The following is a 19,408-nucleotide window of genomic DNA, read 5'->3' on the forward strand; positions in this document are numbered from 1 at the left end:
TGGCCTGCAACTTTCTGTGCGACAAATTCAGACAGGAAAAATCAGTATAAATCCTTAGAAAAATTATCCCCCAGTGTCTCCATCTGCTGGCGGTATTGAATAAGCATTGCTGCACTGATGGGGTATGCATTAGACGAAAAAAAGAAGAAAAAGAAGAAGAATACGCCCAGAAAAGAGGCGAAAAGGAGAAAAACGTAAAAAAACGTGAAAAAAAAGTAAGAGGAAGAGAAGGGAAAAAAAGGTGGAAATGGGTTTAAAAGTGATTTCGGCGGAGAAATATATATATATATATATATATATATATATATATATATATTATATATATACGCGCACACACACACATATATATAAACGTATTCTCCGTTGAGATATTGCAGCCGCTGCTGTGTCCAGGCCCAGGAGCCTTAGCACTGTGCTGTGATGTCACTCAATACCACTGACATCACTAGGTGTAAACAACATCTCTCCTTTGTGCTGTGTATGTGGACTATGAGCTGTTTGGTGATGTCGTCTATTATGGCCTTCATAGAAGCAACAGGAGATTGTTGCATCCATCTAGAACCCTCAGAACTACAGTGCTATGATGTCACTCACTTCCACAGGCCTTGCAGAGTGTAAACAACAACAACCCAGCTTTGTTGTGTATGTAACCATAGGGATTTGTGATGTCACCTAGAACCTTCACAGCAGCGACAGCTTTATGAGGAGCATCAGCACTGCTCTGCCTGAGCAGAAACATCACCGCCATAGGTTGTCAAATAACCCGGGTTTAACCCACACAGGTAAGTCCAATGGGGGTGCAGGCATGTCCTCTATGCTTACAGCTTCCCGTGGGTGTTGGTTTGATACCGTTTTGGGGACAGCCAAGGAGGCATCTGCAGGCAACAAAGGTAGGTGTGTGCTTGTGTGTGTGTTTCCTATGCAGATCCTAAGCCCAGTGTCACATGCAAGTAGGAGGAGTAAGAAGGGTTCTGGCAAATCCGGGTTATGGATTGCATTTAAAAAGGCCCCGTGGGAGTGCAATGGGCCCCTGTCTTGCTGCTTAGCAATAATGGTATGGGTTTAGGTTCTGCTGTGTGTACTGGTGGTTGACTGCCCCCCAGCCCAGAGTGTGCATGGAAAATTGTCTGGCAGCCTCCCTGACAGCAAGCAGTGATAGTGCCCATGAAGGGCACCTTGTTGGGCCCGCCCCTTTCACGGTTATCGCTTCTCGGCCTTTTTGGCTAAGATCAAGTGTAGTATCTGTTCTTATCAGTTTAATATCTGATACGTCCCCTATCTGGGGACCATATATTAAATGGATTTTTGAGAACGGGGGCCGATTTCGAAGCTTGCTTCGTCGCCCTATGCATTGACCCGATATGGCAGTATCTTCGGGTACCACCACCCCCTTACAGGGTTAAAAAGAAAGATTCCTACTTTCATTGCTACCTGCTTGCTGGCTAGCCAGCTAGCCAGCCCTGTGGGCCTTGCTGCTGCTGCAGCCAAAAAACAAAAGGTGGTGCTGCTGCTGCTTCTGCTGCTTCTGCTTCTGCTTGTGTCTGGCCGCTGTTGGAGCGTCCAGGCACAGGACTTCTGCTGCTGCTGACTAAATGGCCTCCTTAATTGGATCATTTGAGTAGCCAGCACACCTGTGCAGGTAGGGCATGACATGATAGGCAGCTGCCTTGATAGCGGGTGGGTGCTGAATGTTCCTAATTGACAAAATAAGATTAATGCTTATGAAGAAATATAAAATCTCATCCCTTCCCCAATATCGCGCCACACCCCTACCCCTTAATTCCCTGGTTGAACTTGATGGACATATGTCTTTTTTCGACCGTACTAACTATGTAACTATGTAACATAACATGGGGGGGGGGGGGTCTCCTGGCTGTTCACACAGGTGTGTCATTGCTGTACATTGACCATGCATTGCTTCTGTGGTATTGCAAAGGCAAAGACAAATGCTTCCAGCCATCCATTGCACTAATGGATTGGTCATCAGCTGGCTGTCTATGTCCCGCATCAATATAGACCAAAGTACAGAGGGTTAGGCTATGCTATTGTGCACCTACCTGATGCATCAGAAGGTGCGAGGCCCTTGCTAAATTCTGTGCACAGACTTTGAGATCTATACTTTAGACTGTATCTAAACCTGCTCCAACATGGACTGACATTCTGGCCTACTTTCAGCCGATGCGACTTGTCTGTCGCTGAACAGTCGCTTTTTATGTATTCAGCACCTATGTATAATGTTGTAAAAATGCTCTAGAAGCTAAAGTCGCAGAAATGTCACACATATTTGGCCTGCAACTTTCTGTGCGACAAATTCAGACAGGAAAAATCAGTATAAATCCTTAGAAAATTATCCCCCAGTGTCTCCATCTGCTGGCGGTATTGAATAAGCATTGCTGCACTGATGGGGTATGCATTAGACGAAAAAAAAGAAGAAAAAGAAGAATAATACGCCCAGAAAAGAGGCGAAAAGGAGAAAAACGTAAAAAAACGTGAAAAAAAAAGTAAGAGGAAGAGAAGGGAAAAAAAGGTGGAAATGGGTTTAAAAGTGATTTCGGCGGAGAAATATATATATATATATATATATATATATATATATATATACGCGCACACACACACATATATATAAACGTATTCTCCGTTGAGATATTGCAGCCGCTGCTGTGTCCAGGCCCAGGAGCCTTAGCACTGTGCTGTGATGTCACTCAATACCACTGACATCACTAGGTGTAAACAACATCTCTCCTTTGCTGTGTATGTGACTATGGAGCTGTTTGGTGATGCCGTCTATTATGGCCTTCATAGAAGCAACAGGAGATTGTTGCATCCATCTAGAACCCTCAGAACTACAGTGCTATGATGTCACTCACTTCCACAGGCCTTGCAGAGTGTAAACAACAACAACCCAGCTTTGTTGTGTATGTAACCATAGGGATTTGTGATGTCACCTAGAACCTTCACAGCAGCGACAGCTTTATGAGGAGCATCAGCACTGCTCTGCCTGAGCAGAACCATCACCGCCATAGGTTGTCAAATAACCCGGGTTTAACCCACACAGGTAAGTCCAATGGGGTGCAGGCATGTCCTCTATGCTTACAGCTTCCCGTGGGTGTTGGTTTGATACCGTTTGGGGACAGCCAAGGAGGCATCTGCAGGCAACAAAGGTAGGTGTGTGCTTGTGTGTGTGTTTCCTATGCAGATCCTAAGCCCAGTGTCACATGCAAGTAGGAGGAGTAAGAAGGGTTCCTGGCAAATCCGGGTTATGGATTGCATTTAAAAAGGCCCCGTGGGAGTGCAATGGGCCCCTGTCTTGCTGCTTAGCAATAATGGTATGGGTTTAGGTTCTGCTGTGTGTACTGGTGGTTGACTGCCCCCCAGCCCAGAGTGTGCATGGAAAATTGTCTGGCAGCCTCCCTGACAGCAAGCAGTGATAGTGCCCATGAAGGGCACCCTGTTGGGCCCGCCCCTTTCACGGTTATCGCTTCTCGGCCTTTTGGCTAAGATCAAGTGTAGTATCTGTTCTTATCAGATACCCAGCCCCACCCAGCCTCCTTTCTCTCCTGGTCCAGCAGCACCTAACCCCCCTCCAGCTGCTGGTGCCCGCCCTTCGGAGGACTTTCCTGTGATTCCTCCCCCAGGTACCATACAGAGGAAGAGGAAAGGAAGGGACAACGCATCAGAAGAGTCCCACAAAAGAAAGATAATCGAGACCTGCGAGACCCCTCAAGCTTCAGATGAGGAGGAGGAGATGGAGCAGGTCTGCGAGAGCCTTGAAGCTTCAGAAGGAGAGGAGGTGATGGAGCAGGCCCAAGTGGAACAGGTCCAAGCAGAGCCAGTCCAAGCTCAATCTATGGAGGAGCTGCTGCAGGACCCAGAGGTCAAGAAAATCCTGGACACTCCGTCCAACACGGTCTACGACGAGTTCTTGGAAGGGCGCTACAAGAAGCCACACGAGCCGACAGGCGCCAGAGAAGAGGACCCGTCCGACCAGACTGGTAACTAGTATCAGAACTAACCTCTCTTTTTTATTCCCATGGCTGATCTCAACATCTTCTGCATTAATGTGAGGAGTATTAGAGCTTGGTTTAGATTCCAGACTGTTCTTACGTTCTTAGATTCCCAGAGGTGTGATGTTTACATGTTGCAGGAATGTGCTTTGTCTGCTTCTAGGTCTTACAACCATCTGGCCAGGCAGTGGCCTCACGGCCCTTCCTACTGGTCTGGTGGGGGCGACAATAGGTCTGCGGGGGTGGCCATCCTGATCAGGGGAGGTAACTTTGCACTTGATTCCGTCCGGGAGCTCGTCTGTGGCAGACTTCTTGTCGCAGACGGTTCCTGGGCGGGTGAGCCCGTGCGGCTCATCAACGTGTACGCCTCCCCTGAGAGGGATGTCCGACTGGAGGTTCTCCAGGCCCTGCGGGCTGAACTCGCCACCACTAGGGCAGTAGTGTTGGGTGGTGACTTCAACTGCCCCATTGAGGTGGACGGGCGCAGTTCTGGCACATCCGCCAACCTGGACGTGACGTCTAAACTGCTGATTGAGATGGTGACGGAGGCATCCTTGCAGGACGTTGTCGGGTCCATCGGGAACGGCTCCGTAAACTATACGTGGAGCCGCCCCGATGGCTCGCTCCGTTCTCGGATAGACTTCATCTTCACTTCGAGAGCAGTCAGAAAGGTGTCGTACTCTATGGTCCCCTGCTTCTTCTCTGACCACAGGGCCATTCGATTCCGGGGGACTCTGGGCCATGGATTCCCACCTGGCCCAGGCTCCTGGAAGTTGAATTGTGCCCTGTTGGAGCAGAGGGAGGTCATGGAGGAACTTAGGGATGCGTACCTTGTATGGCGAAATGACAAATGTCTGTTCAAGTGCATCAGCGACTGGTGGGAATATGTTAAAGTCGAATTCCGTTGTTTCTTTCAGGCAAAAGGCAGACAACAGGCGTGTGCGAAGAAGTGGGACTTGAGGAAACTGCAGCGCGAGCTGCGGTCCCTGCAGGACCTGCTCCAGTGTGGCTGGGACGTCAGGGAGGAGCTGGAGGAGACCAAAAAGAGCTTGAAAAGGCACTTTGAGGAGGAATCCAAGCGAATCGTCTTTCGTTCCAAGGTGGAGAACCTGGAGAAGGGTGAGAAATGTAACTCTTTCTTTTTCAGGAAGCTCCATACCGGCCACACGCCCCTGACTGAGCTACGAGATGAGACCGGACACATGAGGAGCGGCAAGGAGGAAGTGATGGGGGTCGTCCACGACTTCTACAGCAACCTCTACGCCCCCAAGTCATCCGACCCCGAAGCCGCCGAGAGGTTCCTGTCAGGTGTCACTAACGTTGTTGATCCCGCAGGTGCGGCGGCTATGGACGATCCCTTGACGGTGGGGGAGCTGCTCTCTGCCGCTAAATCCTTTAAGCCCGGCAGGACCCCGGGCAGTGACGGTCTCCCGGCCGAGCTCTACGTAGCGCTGGGTGACCTGACCTGTCCGGACCTGTTGGAGGTGTACGAGGAGATGGTGGTGGGGGGCAGAATGCCTCCGTCGTTGAGGGAAGGGATGATCACGATCTTGTATAAGCGGAAGGGGGAGAGATGTGACCTGAAAAACTGGCGTCCCATCTCTCTCCTGAACGTGGACTACAAGATCCTCGCCAAGGTGCTGGCCAACAGGCTGAAACCTGTCATGGGGCAGATCGTCCATCCGGACCAGACCTGCAGCATTCCTGGCCGCAGGATTGCCGACAGCCTTGCCCTTGTGAGAGACACGGTCCATTACATCCAGGACCGCGGGGGCCGCGCCGCCCTGGTCAGCTTAGATCAGGAGAAGGCGTTCGACCGTGTCTCCCACGCATTCATGGACAGGGTTTTGCGCAGGCTGGGTCTGGGGAAGATGTTTTGCTCTTTTGTTAACGTTATGTATTTTGACATTTACAGCACGGTGTTGGTGAACGGCTGGAAGACTGACCCCTTTTCCATTCTTTCAGGGGTTAGACAAGGCTGCCCTCTTTCACCTCTCCTTTTTGTTTGTGTTATAGAGCTCTTCGCTGAGACTATCCGGCAGAGTGGAGAGATCAGAGGGATCACCGCACCAGGACCAGATCGCCACGAGGTCAAGTGCTCGCTCTACATGGACGACGTGACCGTCTTCTGCGCTGACCAGCGTTCGGTGACTGCACTCGTCCAGACCTGCGAGGACTTCGGCAGAGCTTCGGGGGCAAAAGTCAACTGCGGGAAGTCGGAGGCCATGCTCTTCGGGGAGTGGCACCTGGCTTCTTCCGCCCCCTTCCCCTTTACTATTAAGCCGGACTTCATTCAAATTCTTGGAGTCTGGTTCGGGAAGGAAGGAGCGGCCCTTAAGTCTTGGCAAGACCGACTAGGAAGGATAAACTCAAAGATCGGACTGTGGAGCTCCAGAAAGCTCACGATGGAAGGCAAGGCACTTGTCCTGCGGAGTGAAGTTTTGCCTGTGCTCCAATATACCGCACAGGCCTGGCCTCCCCATACCACCGTTTGCAAGGCCATCACCCGGACAGTATTTGGCTTCGTCTGGGGCAAAATGGACAGAGTCAAGAGGACCGTGATGTACAAGGAACCCCGCAAGGGTGGGAAGGGAATACCCGACATCCCCGCTCTGCTGAGGGCCTCCTTTGCATGTGTCACGGTGCAGCGGACTCTTGTAGAAAAGACTGGCTCAGCGGGCAGGTCCATGTCTCGCTTGCTTCTCATGCCCCTCTGGAGACAGCTGGGCTGGGACAAGTGGGACAGCTCCATCCCTTACAACTGGAACACTCCCTGGTTCTATGGGGATGTTGTCCGGTTTGTGAGGGAGCACCAGCTGGAAGGACTGAAACCAGACCTATGGAAGCCAAAGACAATCCACAAGCTCATCCGAGCTAAGGACTCGACCGAGCTGGTTCCGGGACTCCCCGCAGCCACTGCAGAGACAGTTTGGAACAATGTGGCCTCAAAGCGGCTTACCAATGGACACAAGGACTTGTCGTGGATGGCCGTCATGGGAGGTCTCTCTCTCAGGTCATTCATGCATGCCCGCAACCTGTGCAAGACCCGGTACTGCCCCCGTTGCCCCTACGTGGAGGAAACATCTTTCCACGTGTTTTGGCAGTGCCCCTTTGCACAGGGTCTGTTGGACGCCCTAGAACAGGAACTCAGAGACTCAGTGCCCAGGAGCTGCCTATCGTACCATTCGGTGCTTTACGGCCTGTTCCCTGGGACCCACGACGTGGAGGCCATCCAGGAGGCCTGGCGCCTTATGAACTGTTTTAAGGACGCAGTGTGGCTCTCCAGGAACCGCCTCGTGATCAACAGGGAAAACATGTCCGTCCGGGACTGCCGCAGGTTCATCAAGAACCTGCTTAGAGACTATTCCATCTTGGACAGCTCGGCCGTTGATGAGGAAGAAGAGGAGTGAAGACCCCTCTCCTTCTCCCATGTCTCCCTGAAGATACAGCCCAACAGTTTGGCCCTGTGATCCGCCCCCTCCCTACCCCCACATAGTCGCCCACACCCCTACCCCGATCACAGATTGTATTATTTGGTTTTTGTTTGATCTCTTGTGCTTTTCTATTGCAGGATTGAGCTGAATGTTAGAGTAGCATGGTGTGCGATGTATAGCTTAGGGAACCTTTGCTGTGTATTGTACTATCATGCTTTGTGTGACTGTAATTTATTGTACGACTTGTAATGACTGAACGGAAAATAAAGCTCTTTCAATCAAAAATCTGTTCTTATCAGTTTAATATCTGATACGTCCCCTATCTGGGGACCATATATTAAATGGATTTTTGAGAACGGGGGCCGATTTCGAAGCTTGCTTCCGTCGCCCTATGCATTGACCCGATATGGCAGTATCTTCGGGTACAGTGCACCACCCCCTTACAGGGTTAAAAAGAAAGATTCCTACTTTCATTGCTACCTGCTTGCTGGCTAGCCAGCTAGCCAGCTTTGTGGGCCTTGCTGCTGCTGCAGCCAAAAAACAAAAGGTGGTGCTGCTGCTGCTTCTGCTGCTTCTGCTTCTGCTTGTGTCTGGCCGCTGTTGGAGCGTCCAGGCACAGGACTTCTGCTGCTGCTGACTAAATGGCCTCCTTAATTGGATCATTTGAGTAGCCAGCACACCTGTGCAGGTAGGGCATGACATGATAGGCAGCTGCCTTGATAGCGGGTGGGTGCTGAATGTTCCTAATTGACAAAATAAGATTAATGCTTATGAAGAAATATAAAATCTCATCCCTTCCCCAATATCGCGCCACACCCCTACCCCTTAATTCCCTGGTTGAACTTGATGGACATATGTCTTTTTTCGACCGTACTAACTATGTAACTATGTAACATAACATGGGGGGGGGGGGTCTCCTGGCTGTTCACACAGGTGTGTCATTGCTCTACATTGACCATGCATTGCTTCTGTGGTATTGCAAAGGCAAAGACAAATGCTTCCAGCCATCCATTGCACTAATGGATTGGTCATCAGCTGGCTGTCTATGTCCCGCATCAATATAGACCAAAGTACAGAGGGTTAGGCTATGCTATTGTGCACCTACCTGATGCATCAGAAGGTGCGAGGCCCTTGCTAAATTCTGTGCACAGACTTTGAGATCTATACTTTAGACTGTATCTAAACCTGCTCCAACATGGACTGACATTCTGGCCTACTTTCAGCCGATGCGACTTGTCTGTCGCTGAACAGTCGCTTTTTATGTATTCAGCACCTATGTATAATGTTGTAAAAATGCTCTAGAAGCTAAAGTCGCAGAAATGTCACACATATTTGGCCTGCAACTTTCTGTGCGACAAATTCAGACAGGAAAAATCAGTATAAATCCTTAGAAAATTATCCCCCAGTGTCTCCATCTGCTGGCGGTATTGAATAAGCATTGCTGCACTGATGGGGTATGCATTAGACGAAAAAAAAGAAGAAAAAGAAGAATAATACGCCCAGAAAAGAGGCGAAAAGGAGAAAAACGTAAAAAAACGTGAAAAAAAAGTAAGAGGAAGAGAAGGGAAAAAAAGGTGGAAATGGGTTTAAAAGTGATTTCGGCGGAGAAATATATATATATATATATATATATATATATATATATATATATATATATATATATATACGCGCACACACACACATATATATAAACGTATTCTCCGTTGAGATATTGCAGCCGCTGCTGTGTCCAGGCCCAGGAGCCTTAGCACTGTGCTGTGATGTCACTCAATACCACTGACATCACTAGGTGTAAACAACATCTCTCCTTTGCTGTGTATGTGACTATGGAGCTGTTTGGTGATGTCGTCTATTATGGCCTTCATAGAAGCAACAGGAGATTGTTGCATCCATCTAGAACCCTCAGAACTACAGTGCTATGATGTCACTCACTTCCACAGGCCTTGCAGAGTGTAAACAACAACAACCCAGCTTTGTTGTGTATGTAACCATAGGGATTTGTGATGTCACCTAGAACCTTCACAGCAGCGACAGCTTTATGAGGAGCATCAGCACTGCTCTGCCTGAGCAGAACCATCACCGCCATAGGTTGTCAAATAACCCGGGTTTAACCCACACAGGTAAGTCCAATGGGGTGCAGGCATGTCCTCTATGCTTACAGCTTCCCGTGGGTGTTGGTTTGATACCGTTTGGGGACAGCCAAGGAGGCATCTGCAGGCAACAAAGGTAGGTGTGTGCTTGTGTGTGTGTTTCCTATGCAGATCCTAAGCCCAGTGTCACATGCAAGTAGGAGGAGTAAGAAGGGTTCCTGGCAAATCCGGGTTATGGATTGCATTTAAAAAGGCCCCGTGGGAGTGCAATGGGCCCCTGTCTTGCTGCTTAGCAATAATGGTATGGGTTTAGGTTCTGCTGTGTGTACTGGTGGTTGACTGCCCCCCAGCCCAGAGTGTGCATGGAAAATTGTCTGGCAGCCTCCCTGACAGCAAGCAGTGATAGTGCCCATGAAGGGCACCTTGTTGGGCCCGCCCCTTTCACGGTTATCGCTTCTCGGCCTTTTGGCTAAGATCAAGTGTAGTATCTGTTCTTATCAGTTTAATATCTGATACGTCCCCTATCTGGGGACCATATATTAAATGGATTTTTGAGAACGGGGGCCGATTTCGAAGCTTGCTTCCGTCGCCCTATGCATTGACCCGATATGGCAGTATCTTCGGGTACAGTGCACCACCCCCTTACAGGGTTAAAAAGAAAGATTCCTACTTTCATTGCTACCTGCTTGCTGGCTAGCCAGCTAGCCAGCCCTGTGGGCCTTGCTGCTGCTGCAGCCAAAAAACAAAAGGTGGTGCTGCTGCTGCTTCTGCTGCTTCTGCTTCTGCTTGTGTCTGGCCGCTGTTGGAGCGTCCAGGCACAGGACTTCTGCTGCTGCTGACTAAATGGCCTCCTTAATTGGATCATTTGAGTAGCCAGCACACCTGTGCAGGTAGGGCATGACATGATAGGCAGCTGCCTTGATAGCGGGTGGGTGCTGAATGTTCCTAATTGACAAAATAAGATTAATGCTTATGAAGAAATATAAAATCTCATCCCTTCCCCAATATCGCGCCACACCCCTACCCCTTAATTCCCTGGTTGAACTTGATGGACATATGTCTTTTTTCGACCGTACTAACTATGTAACTATGTAACATAACATGGGGGGGGGGGGGGGGTCTCCTGGCTGTTCACACAGGTGTGTCATTGCTGTACATTGACCATGCATTGCTTCTGTGGTATTGCAAAGGCAAAGACAAATGCTTCCAGCCATCCATTGCACTAATGGATTGGTCATCAGCTGGCTGTCTATGTCCCGCATCAATATAGACCAAAGTACAGAGGGTTAGGCTATGCTATTGTGCACCTACCTGATGCATCAGAAGGTGCGAGGCCCTTGCTAAATTCTGTGCACAGACTTTGAGATCTATACTTTAGACTGTATCTAAACCTGCTCCAACATGGACTGACATTCTGGCCTACTTTCAGCCGATGCGACTTGTCTGTCGCTGAACAGTCGCTTTTTATGTATTCAGCACCTATGTATAATGTTGTAAAAATGCTCTAGAAGCTAAAGTCGCAGAAATGTCACACATATTTGGCCTGCAACTTTCTGTGCGACAAATTCAGACAGGAAAAATCAGTATAAATCCTTAGAAAATTATCCCCCAGTGTCTCCATCTGCTGGCGGTATTGAATAAGCATTGCTGCACTGATGGGGTATGCATTAGACGAAAAAAAAGAAGAATAATACGCCCAGAAAAGAGGCGAAAAGGAGAAAAACGTAAAAAAACGTGAAAAAAAAGTAAGAGGAAGAGAAGGGAAAAAAAGGTGGAAATGGGTTTAAAAGTGATTTCGGCGGAGAAATATATATATATATATATATATATATATATATATATATATATACGCGCACACACACACATATATATAAACGTATTCTCCGTTGAGATATTGCAGCCGCTGCTGTGTCCAGGCCCAGGAGCCTTAGCACTGTGCTGTGATGTCACTCAATACCACTGACATCACTAGGTGTAAACAACATCTCTCCTTTGCTGTGTATGTGACTATGGAGCTGTTTGGTGATGTCGTCTATTATGGCCTTCATAGAAGCAACAGGAGATTGTTGCATCCATCTAGAACCCTCAGAACTACAGTGCTATGATGTCACTCACTTCCACAGGCCTTGCAGAGTGTAAACAACAACAACCCAGCTTTGTTGTGTATGTAACCATAGGGATTTGTGATGTCACCTAGAACCTTCACAGCAGCGACAGCTTTATGAGGAGCATCAGCACTGCTCTGCCTGAGCAGAACCATCACCGCCATAGGTTGTCAAATAACCCGGGTTTAACCCACACAGGTAAGTCCAATGGGGTGCAGGCATGTCCTCTATGCTTACAGCTTCCCGTGGGTGTTGGTTTGATACCGTTTGGGGACAGCCAAGGAGGCATCTGCAGGCAACAAAGGTAGGTGTGTGCTTGTGTGTGTGTTTCCTATGCAGATCCTAAGCCCAGTGTCACATGCAAGTAGGAGGAGTAAGAAGGGTTCCTGGCAAATCCGGGTTATGGATTGCATTTAAAAAGGCCCCGTGGGAGTGCAATGGGCCCCTGTCTTGCTGCTTAGCAATAATGGTATGGGTTTAGGTTCTGCTGTGTGTACTGGTGGTTGACTGCCCCCCAGCCCAGAGTGTGCATGGAAAATTGTCTGGCAGCCTCCCTGACAGCAAGCAGTGATAGTGCCCATGAAGGGCACCTTGTTGGGCCCGCCCCTTTTCGCTTCTCGGCCTTTTGGCTAAGATCAAGTGTAGTATCTGTTCTTATCAGTTTAATATCTGATACGTCCCCTATCTGGGGACCATATATTAAATGGATTTTTGAGAACGGGGGCCGATTTCGAAGCTTGCTTCCGTCGCCCTATGCATTGACCCGATATGGCAGTATCTTCGGGTACAGTGCACCACCCCCTTACAGGGTTAAAAAGAAAGATTCCTACTTTCATTGCTACCTGCTTGCTGGCTAGCCAGCTAGCCAGCCCTGTGGGCCTTGCTGCTGCTGCAGCCAAAAAACAAAAGGTGGTGCTGCTGCTGCTTCTGCTGCTTCTGCTTCTGCTTGTGTCTGGCCGCTGTTGGAGCGTCCAGGCACAGGACTTCTGCTGCTGCTGACTAAATGGCCTCCTTAATTGGATCATTTGAGTAGCCAGCACACCTGTGCAGGTAGGGCATGACATGATAGGCAGCTGCCTTGATAGCGGGTGGGTGCTGAATGTTCCTAATTGACAAAATAAGATTAATGCTTATGAAGAAATATAAAATCTCATCCCTTCCCCAATATCGCGCCACACCCCTACCCCTTAATTCCCTGGTTGAACTTGATGGACATATGTCTTTTTTCGACCGTACTAACTATGTAACTATGTAACATAACATGGGGGGGGGGGGGGGTCTCCTGGCTGTTCACACAGGTGTGTCATTGCTGTACATTGACCATGCATTGCTTCTGTGGTATTGCAAAGGCAAAGACAAATGCTTCCAGCCATCCATTGCACTAATGGATTGGTCATCAGCTGGCTGTCTATGTCCCGCATCAATATAGACCAAAGTACAGAGGGTTAGGCTATGCTATTGTGCACCTACCTGATGCATCAGAAGGTGCGAGGCCCTTGCTAAATTCTGTGCACAGACTTTGAGATCTATACTTTAGACTGTATCTAAACCTGCTCCAACATGGACTGACATTCTGGCCTACTTTCAGCCGATGCGACTTGTCTGTCGCTGAACAGTCGCTTTTTATGTATTCAGCACCTATGTATAATGTTGTAAAAATGCTCTAGAAGCTAAAGTCGCAGAAAATGTCACACATATTTGGCCTGCAACTTTCTGTGCGACAAATTCAGACAGGAAAAATCAGTATAAATCCTTAGAAAATTATCCCCCAGTGTCTCCATCTGCTGGCGGTATTGAATAAGCATTGCTGCACTGATGGGGTATGCATTAGACGAAAAAAAAGAAGAAAAAGAAGAATAATACGCCCAGAAAAGAGGCGAAAAGGAGAAAAACGTAAAAAAACGTGAAAAAAAAGTAAGAGGAAGAGAAGGGAAAAAAAGGTGGAAATGGGTTTAAAAGTGATTTCGGCGGAGAAATATATATATATATATATATATATATATATATATATATATATATATATCCGCGCACACACACACATATATATAAACGTATTCTCCGTTGAGATATTGCAGCCGCTGCTGTGTCCAGGCCCAGGAGCCTTAGCACTGTGCTGTGATGTCACTCAATACCACTGACATCACTAGGTGTAAACAACATCTCTCCTTTGCTGTGTATGTGACTATGGAGCTGTTTGGTGATGTCGTCTATTATGGCCTTCATAGAAGCAACAGGAGATTGTTGCATCCATCTAGAACCCTCAGAACTACAGTGCTATGATGTCACTCACTTCCACAGGCCTTGCAGAGTGTAAACAACAACAACCCAGCTTTGTTGTGTATGTAACCATAGGGATTTGTGATGTCACCTAGAACCTTCACAGCAGCGACAGCTTTATGAGGAGCATCAGCACTGCTCTGCCTGAGCAGAACCATCACCGCCATAGGTTGTCAAATAACCCGGGTTTAACCCACACAGGTAAGTCCAATGGGGTGCAGGCATGTCCTCTATGCTTACAGCTTCCCGTGGGTGTTGGTTTGATACCGTTTGGGGACAGCCAAGGAGGCATCTGCAGGCAACAAAGGTAGGTGTGTGCTTGTGTGTGTGTTTCCTATGCAGATCCTAAGCCCAGTGTCACATGCAAGTAGGAGGAGTAAGAAGGGTTCCTGGCAAATCCGGGTTATGGATTGCATTTAAAAAGGCCCCGTGGGAGTGCAATGGGCCCCTGTCTTGCTGCTTAGCAATAATGGTATGGGTTTAGGTTCTGCTGTGTGTACTGGTGGTTGACTGCCCCCCAGCCCAGAGTGTGCATGGAAAATTGTCTGGCAGCCTCCCTGACAGCAAGCAGTGATAGTGCCCATGAAGGGCACCTTGTTGGGCCCGCCCCTTTCACGGTTATCGCTTCTCGGCCTTTTGGCTAAGATCAAGTGTAGTATCTGCATTTGGTCTGGTCGGAAGGTGTCTGTGGTACCCTGCTTCTCGGCCTTGGGGGATTGTCTCTCCTTACGGAGCGACTTCACCCCCTTGCTGCTATTGGGGAGCGGGCTTAGTCCACAGACAACGGGTTGCGATCCCCCTGTCTCTGGGACCTTGTGTCTCAGAAGGCATTTTCGGTACGTTGAGCGTTACCTGTAGCTTCGGAAGCACCTAGGGTACCCCCGACCTCTGCCTTGGGTAAGGGTTCCGCTTTTATAGCGGGATTCCGAGCCCCTGCTGCTATTGGGGAAGGGGCTTAGTCCCTGGGTGTGGAAGATGCCGTTCTCCTGGGCTTTCCCCTCTGGGGAAATGTCGATGCGAAATACCATCCGCATAGAGGTGTCGGAGAGCCATCGTCAGTTGAAGAACCTCCGCTTCATTGCGGAGGTGATTCTTCTTGACTACTTCCGCCTCAATAGGGAGGACATCCTGTGTCTAAATGACCAGGAAAGCCGTGGCCTGTATACCATCACCTTCACGGCCACGGCGTGTTGCGATAACATCTATGCAACCTTGTCTGGTGCGGACCAGAGGGACGATCGACTCGACGGTCTTTCGTTCCAGTTCCTCTATGGTGAGGAACATATACCGTTGGTGGTGGCTATGCACAGCCCTCATGTGACCACGGAGGATATAGCCACTTTTCTTCGGCGATACTGCGAAGAGGTGCGGTTCGCAAACAAAATCTTGAACTCCGTGCGGTTCTGGAACGGCAAGAGGAAGTTCTGGGTCAAGCTCCGTAAGGATCCCGGTGGTATTGGGGGTCTTAGCCATCCGCCCCCAAATTTTGCCATCGGGAGAGTTCGGGGCTTCCTGTTCTATCCTCAAATGCCTATGTATTGCCGAAATTGCTTGAGGTTTGGCCACACCCAGGAGACCTGCGGCGCGGAGCGTGTGATTCGCTGCAATAGGTGTGGCCAAGAAGGTCACATAGCCTCAAGATGTAGCCATTCGATAAGGTGCAACCTCTGCGGAGAGGAAAATCACGATTTTAATTCCTGTCCCCATAAAGCAAAAACTACGATGGGTGGGTCAAGGCTGGGCCCACCCAAAGAGGGGACAGGACAAAAGACGTCCTTTTTTAAGATGCCCAAACCCCAGATGGCAGGTACTGATGGGTCCAGGCCCAAGACCTCTGGTGCTCCATCGGGGGGCCCACCGGTGGTAGTGCTAGGGGGAGGCCATGGGGATTCCACGAAGCCCGGGCGGGTGATCGAGTTTACTGCCCGGGAAATTGAAAGACGTCGATCGACTTCCTACCTGGCTCAAGAGCCCGCTGAAACTTCTGAAGGGGGCTCACCTGTGGCGGGTGGCAGCCGACGGGCCTCGGTGGGGGCAAAGGTGGACCCAAAATTACAGCATAAGCCAGGTACTGGCTTGGCCCAGGGTCGCCCTGCTCCGGACGAAGAGGCCCCGGTGAAAGCCCGCCGGAAGGGGAGCCAGGTGGCCAGGTCTGAGCCCGGTCCTGTTACTCCGCCTATACAGGACAGGGCCAAGAAGACAAGTGGCGCCAAACCAGGGTTTGCTGCCCCGCCAGCAGTGGACCCGGTGGGTAAAACTGGCCATCGTCGATCGATGGGGAAGTTGGAGCAACAGTCCTCAGCAACGCTTGCTGGGGAACAAGCGATGAAAACTTCCCAAGGTAGCGGCAAAGGTTCCGGAAAAGAGGCCTCACAGGCCCCTGTGCAGCAGTTCCAGTCGTCAAATGATGAAAGAAGACGCACATCCATCAGCCGGGGGCCAGAGATTACATCGAGTGAGAGCAACACAGAGGATATGGACAGCAGTGTGACATTTAAAAGACAAAGAGAAGAAGAAGAGGAAGACATTCAAAGGAAAGCGGCGTGCCGTAGTTCGGACGAGAGCGAGCTCAGGGTCGGGGCATCATCGATCTCAAGCTCCGACCCTCAGAACATCAAGGAGCTGATGACCCCGCAGGCGGGGGATGACGGTACGCAGCTTATTATTGACTTTGATTCTCCAAGCACGGACTCTCCATAAACTATGCCTATCCCTGTAAAAATTGCCTCACTCAATGTGAGGTCCTTAAAGAGCCCTGATCGCAGGGCTGCTTTATTTTCTTATCTAGAGACATGTGACTTTGACCTTTGCCTGCTACAAGAATGTGGAATCCCTAGTAAAATGGACTATAAAGACTTAAAAGAAGACTGGAAGCTGGGCCCATCCATATGGTCCGGTGCAAATGACTGTCGTTCTGTGGGTGTTGGGCTGCTCTGCCGAGGCCAGTCCTTTTCTATTCATACAGTAACTGAGATTGTGCCTGGCAGAGCTCTTTTAATTCATCTATATTTTAATGGACTTTTAATTCGTGTTTTAAATGTGTATGCCCCTCCTGATAAACAGGAGCGGGCAGAACTATTTGAAATTTTACCACTGTTTTGTGTTGGGTCTTCCCCCCTGCTGGTGGGAGGTGATTTTAACTGCATACGTGATGGGGAACACCGGCAGGGTGGGGATATTAATCGTAAAGACCGCACTTCTTACCTGCTTAAAAATTTTATTGATGATTTTAATTTGAAAGATTGCTGGAAGGATCTCTTGCCGGAGGACCCGGGCGCCACATGGTCCAATGGAAGAGTGAGCTCCAGAATCGATTTTATTTTTTCCTCTAGAGCTTTTAAACCCCTGAAATGCACGCTCGAGCAGAATATCTTCTCTGATCATAAGCTCCTCTTGGTGGGCCTGGAGCTAGAGGGGGAGCAAAAAGCAAAAAGGGGCCTCTGGAGATTAAACACCACACTCCTAGAGGACCCTGAGATAAAAGAGGAGTTTGTGCGGACCTACCAGTGCTGGCAATCACAAAGAAAACCCCACGAGCCTATGCTGCACTGGTGGGAGGGCACCAAATCTAAAATCAGATTTTTTTTTATCAAAGCAGGTAAGAAGAAGGCAAAAATGGAAAAACAGTGGTTTTATGTTCTTAACATGCGTTTAAATGTACTTTTTAAATTGAAAGAAGCTGGTATGGATGTAGAAAATGATATTTTAAACCTTAAAACTGAAATAAAACATGCCATAGAAAAGAAAGGGAAACAAATCATTTTTAACTCGCATGTGCAGCACCTGGAGGAGGGCGAGAAATGTTCCCGTTTCTTTTTTAAAAAAGTGATGAATAGGAGGGATATCATCCAAAACCTTGAGGGTGAATCCACTCCAAAAGGCATGTTAGATGCAGTTTTTAACTTCTACCAGCTTCTTTTTAATAAGAAAGATCTTAATCCATCCTTTTTAGAACATGTTCTTAATTCCCTTGATTTTAAGCTAGATGTTTTAGACCAGGAGGTTTTATCCCGTGATCTTAACTTAGATGAACTTTTATTTGTTTTTAAAAGTTTTTCTAGTGGGAAGGCCCCTGGGGAAGATGGTTTACCCATCGAATTTTATTTAGCTTTTTGGGATATTTTAAAGGATGATATGGTTTTATTGTATAAAGAAACTTTTATTGTTAATGAACTTCCCCCTTCCTGGAGGAGGGGGATTGTATCATTACTTTTTAAAAAGGGTGAAAAGGATATGCTAAAAAATTGGCGCCCCATCACACTTTTAAATGTCGATTATAAAGTTTTAGCCAAGTTATTAGCTGTCCGTTTTAAACCTTTTATTCATAAATTAATTCACCCAAATCAGGTTTGTGGGGTACCTGGAAGGTCTATAGCTGAATCCCTAAATATTTTAAGAGATGTTTTATGGTATTTTAAGGATAGAAATCAAACTGTAGCAATTTTATCCTTAGACTTTGAAAAAGCCTTTGATAGGGTCTCCCATGAATACCTGTTTTTAGTTCTTAAAAAGATGGCAGTGCCTGAAACGATTTTAAGCCGAATCATGCTTTTATACCGATCCTGTTTTAGTCAAGTCTCTGTTAATGGCTTTTTAACCAGCGGTGTTCCTCTTTTATCAGGTGTCAAACAGGGCTGCCCCCTGTCCCCACTCCTTTTTATTTGCGCAATCGAACCACTGATGGCCCTCCTCAGAAAAGACCGGGTAGTAAGAGGCGTACCGATACCTGGTGGAGGAGGGACCCATCTAAAGGTGTTGGGGTACATGGATGATGTCACCATACTGTGCCCGGACTCTCCATCCATGAGGGGGGCATTGAGGAACACCAGCTATTTCTGCGAGGTCTCTGGTTTTAAGCTAAACACAGATAAATGTGACTGTTTTTATATTGGCTCCTGGGATTCATCCATCACCCCAGGAGTCACAATGCAACAGGATCAAATTAAAGTTTTAGGTATTGTTTTTAACCAGGTCAATGATGGGAGCCCTAACTGGGATTCAGCTATAGCTAAGATGGAGAAGAAGATTTTAATGTGGAATCTTAGAAACCTTACCATGGAGGGGAAGATTTTAATAATAAAGATGGTTTTACTCCCTATTATGCTATACATTGCCATGGTATTTCCTCCATCTATTTTATACATTAAAAAAGTAACTAGAATTGTTTTTACTTTTTTATGGGGTTCAAAAATGGAGAAATTAAAGCGTGATTTTATGTACAAAAGTAAAGATAATGGCGGGAAAGATGTTCCTAACCTTTTTACTTTCTTTTACATAAAGTATTTCTGTTTCTGTTTTAAAATTATTAAATCCGATGGCATTTTTAGCTGCTTTTTAAGGTACGCTGCGGGCATGGTTTTTAAAAGATGGTTGCGCATCCCTTTGAACGCTCCGGTGCTTCTGTGTCCCCCAAAACATTATGTGGTGTTGGAAAAGACAGTCAGGCTCCTAGGTCTCCAAGATTTGGAGCCTGACATACTGGGGGACCAGAGAAAGGT

General features: G+C 48.2%; 3 non-coding genes and 3 pseudogenes across 3 annotated transcripts; all 6 read left to right on the plus strand.

Moving 5' to 3' along the window:
* The first annotated feature begins 1,202 nt into the window (after positions 1-1,202).
* LOC130324539 (U2 spliceosomal RNA) lies at positions 1,203-1,392 on the plus strand. The gene has a single exon (XR_008869529.1). It is a non-coding gene; the product is annotated as a U2 spliceosomal RNA (small nuclear RNA).
* Positions 1,393-3,474: 2,082 nt separating this feature from the next.
* Positions 3,475-3,629, plus strand: LOC130324561 (U2 spliceosomal RNA; annotated as a pseudogene).
* Positions 3,630-7,703: 4,074 nt separating this feature from the next.
* Positions 7,704-7,876, plus strand: LOC130324544 (U2 spliceosomal RNA; annotated as a pseudogene).
* Positions 7,877-9,977: 2,101 nt separating this feature from the next.
* Positions 9,978-10,168, plus strand: LOC130324603 (U2 spliceosomal RNA). The gene has a single exon (XR_008869576.1). It is a non-coding gene; the product is annotated as a U2 spliceosomal RNA (small nuclear RNA).
* Positions 10,169-12,242: 2,074 nt separating this feature from the next.
* Positions 12,243-12,433, plus strand: LOC130324523 (U2 spliceosomal RNA). Its single transcript, XR_008869514.1, has one exon. It is a non-coding gene; the product is annotated as a U2 spliceosomal RNA (small nuclear RNA).
* A 2,097-nt stretch (positions 12,434-14,530) lies between these two features.
* LOC130324565 (U2 spliceosomal RNA) lies at positions 14,531-14,679 on the plus strand (annotated as a pseudogene).
* Positions 14,680-19,408: the final 4,729 nt, after the last annotated feature.

The sequence above is a fragment of the Hyla sarda genome, unplaced genomic scaffold (assembly GCF_029499605.1).
Source record: "Hyla sarda isolate aHylSar1 unplaced genomic scaffold, aHylSar1.hap1 scaffold_265, whole genome shotgun sequence".
Taxonomy (NCBI): Eukaryota; Metazoa; Chordata; class Amphibia; order Anura; family Hylidae; genus Hyla; species Hyla sarda.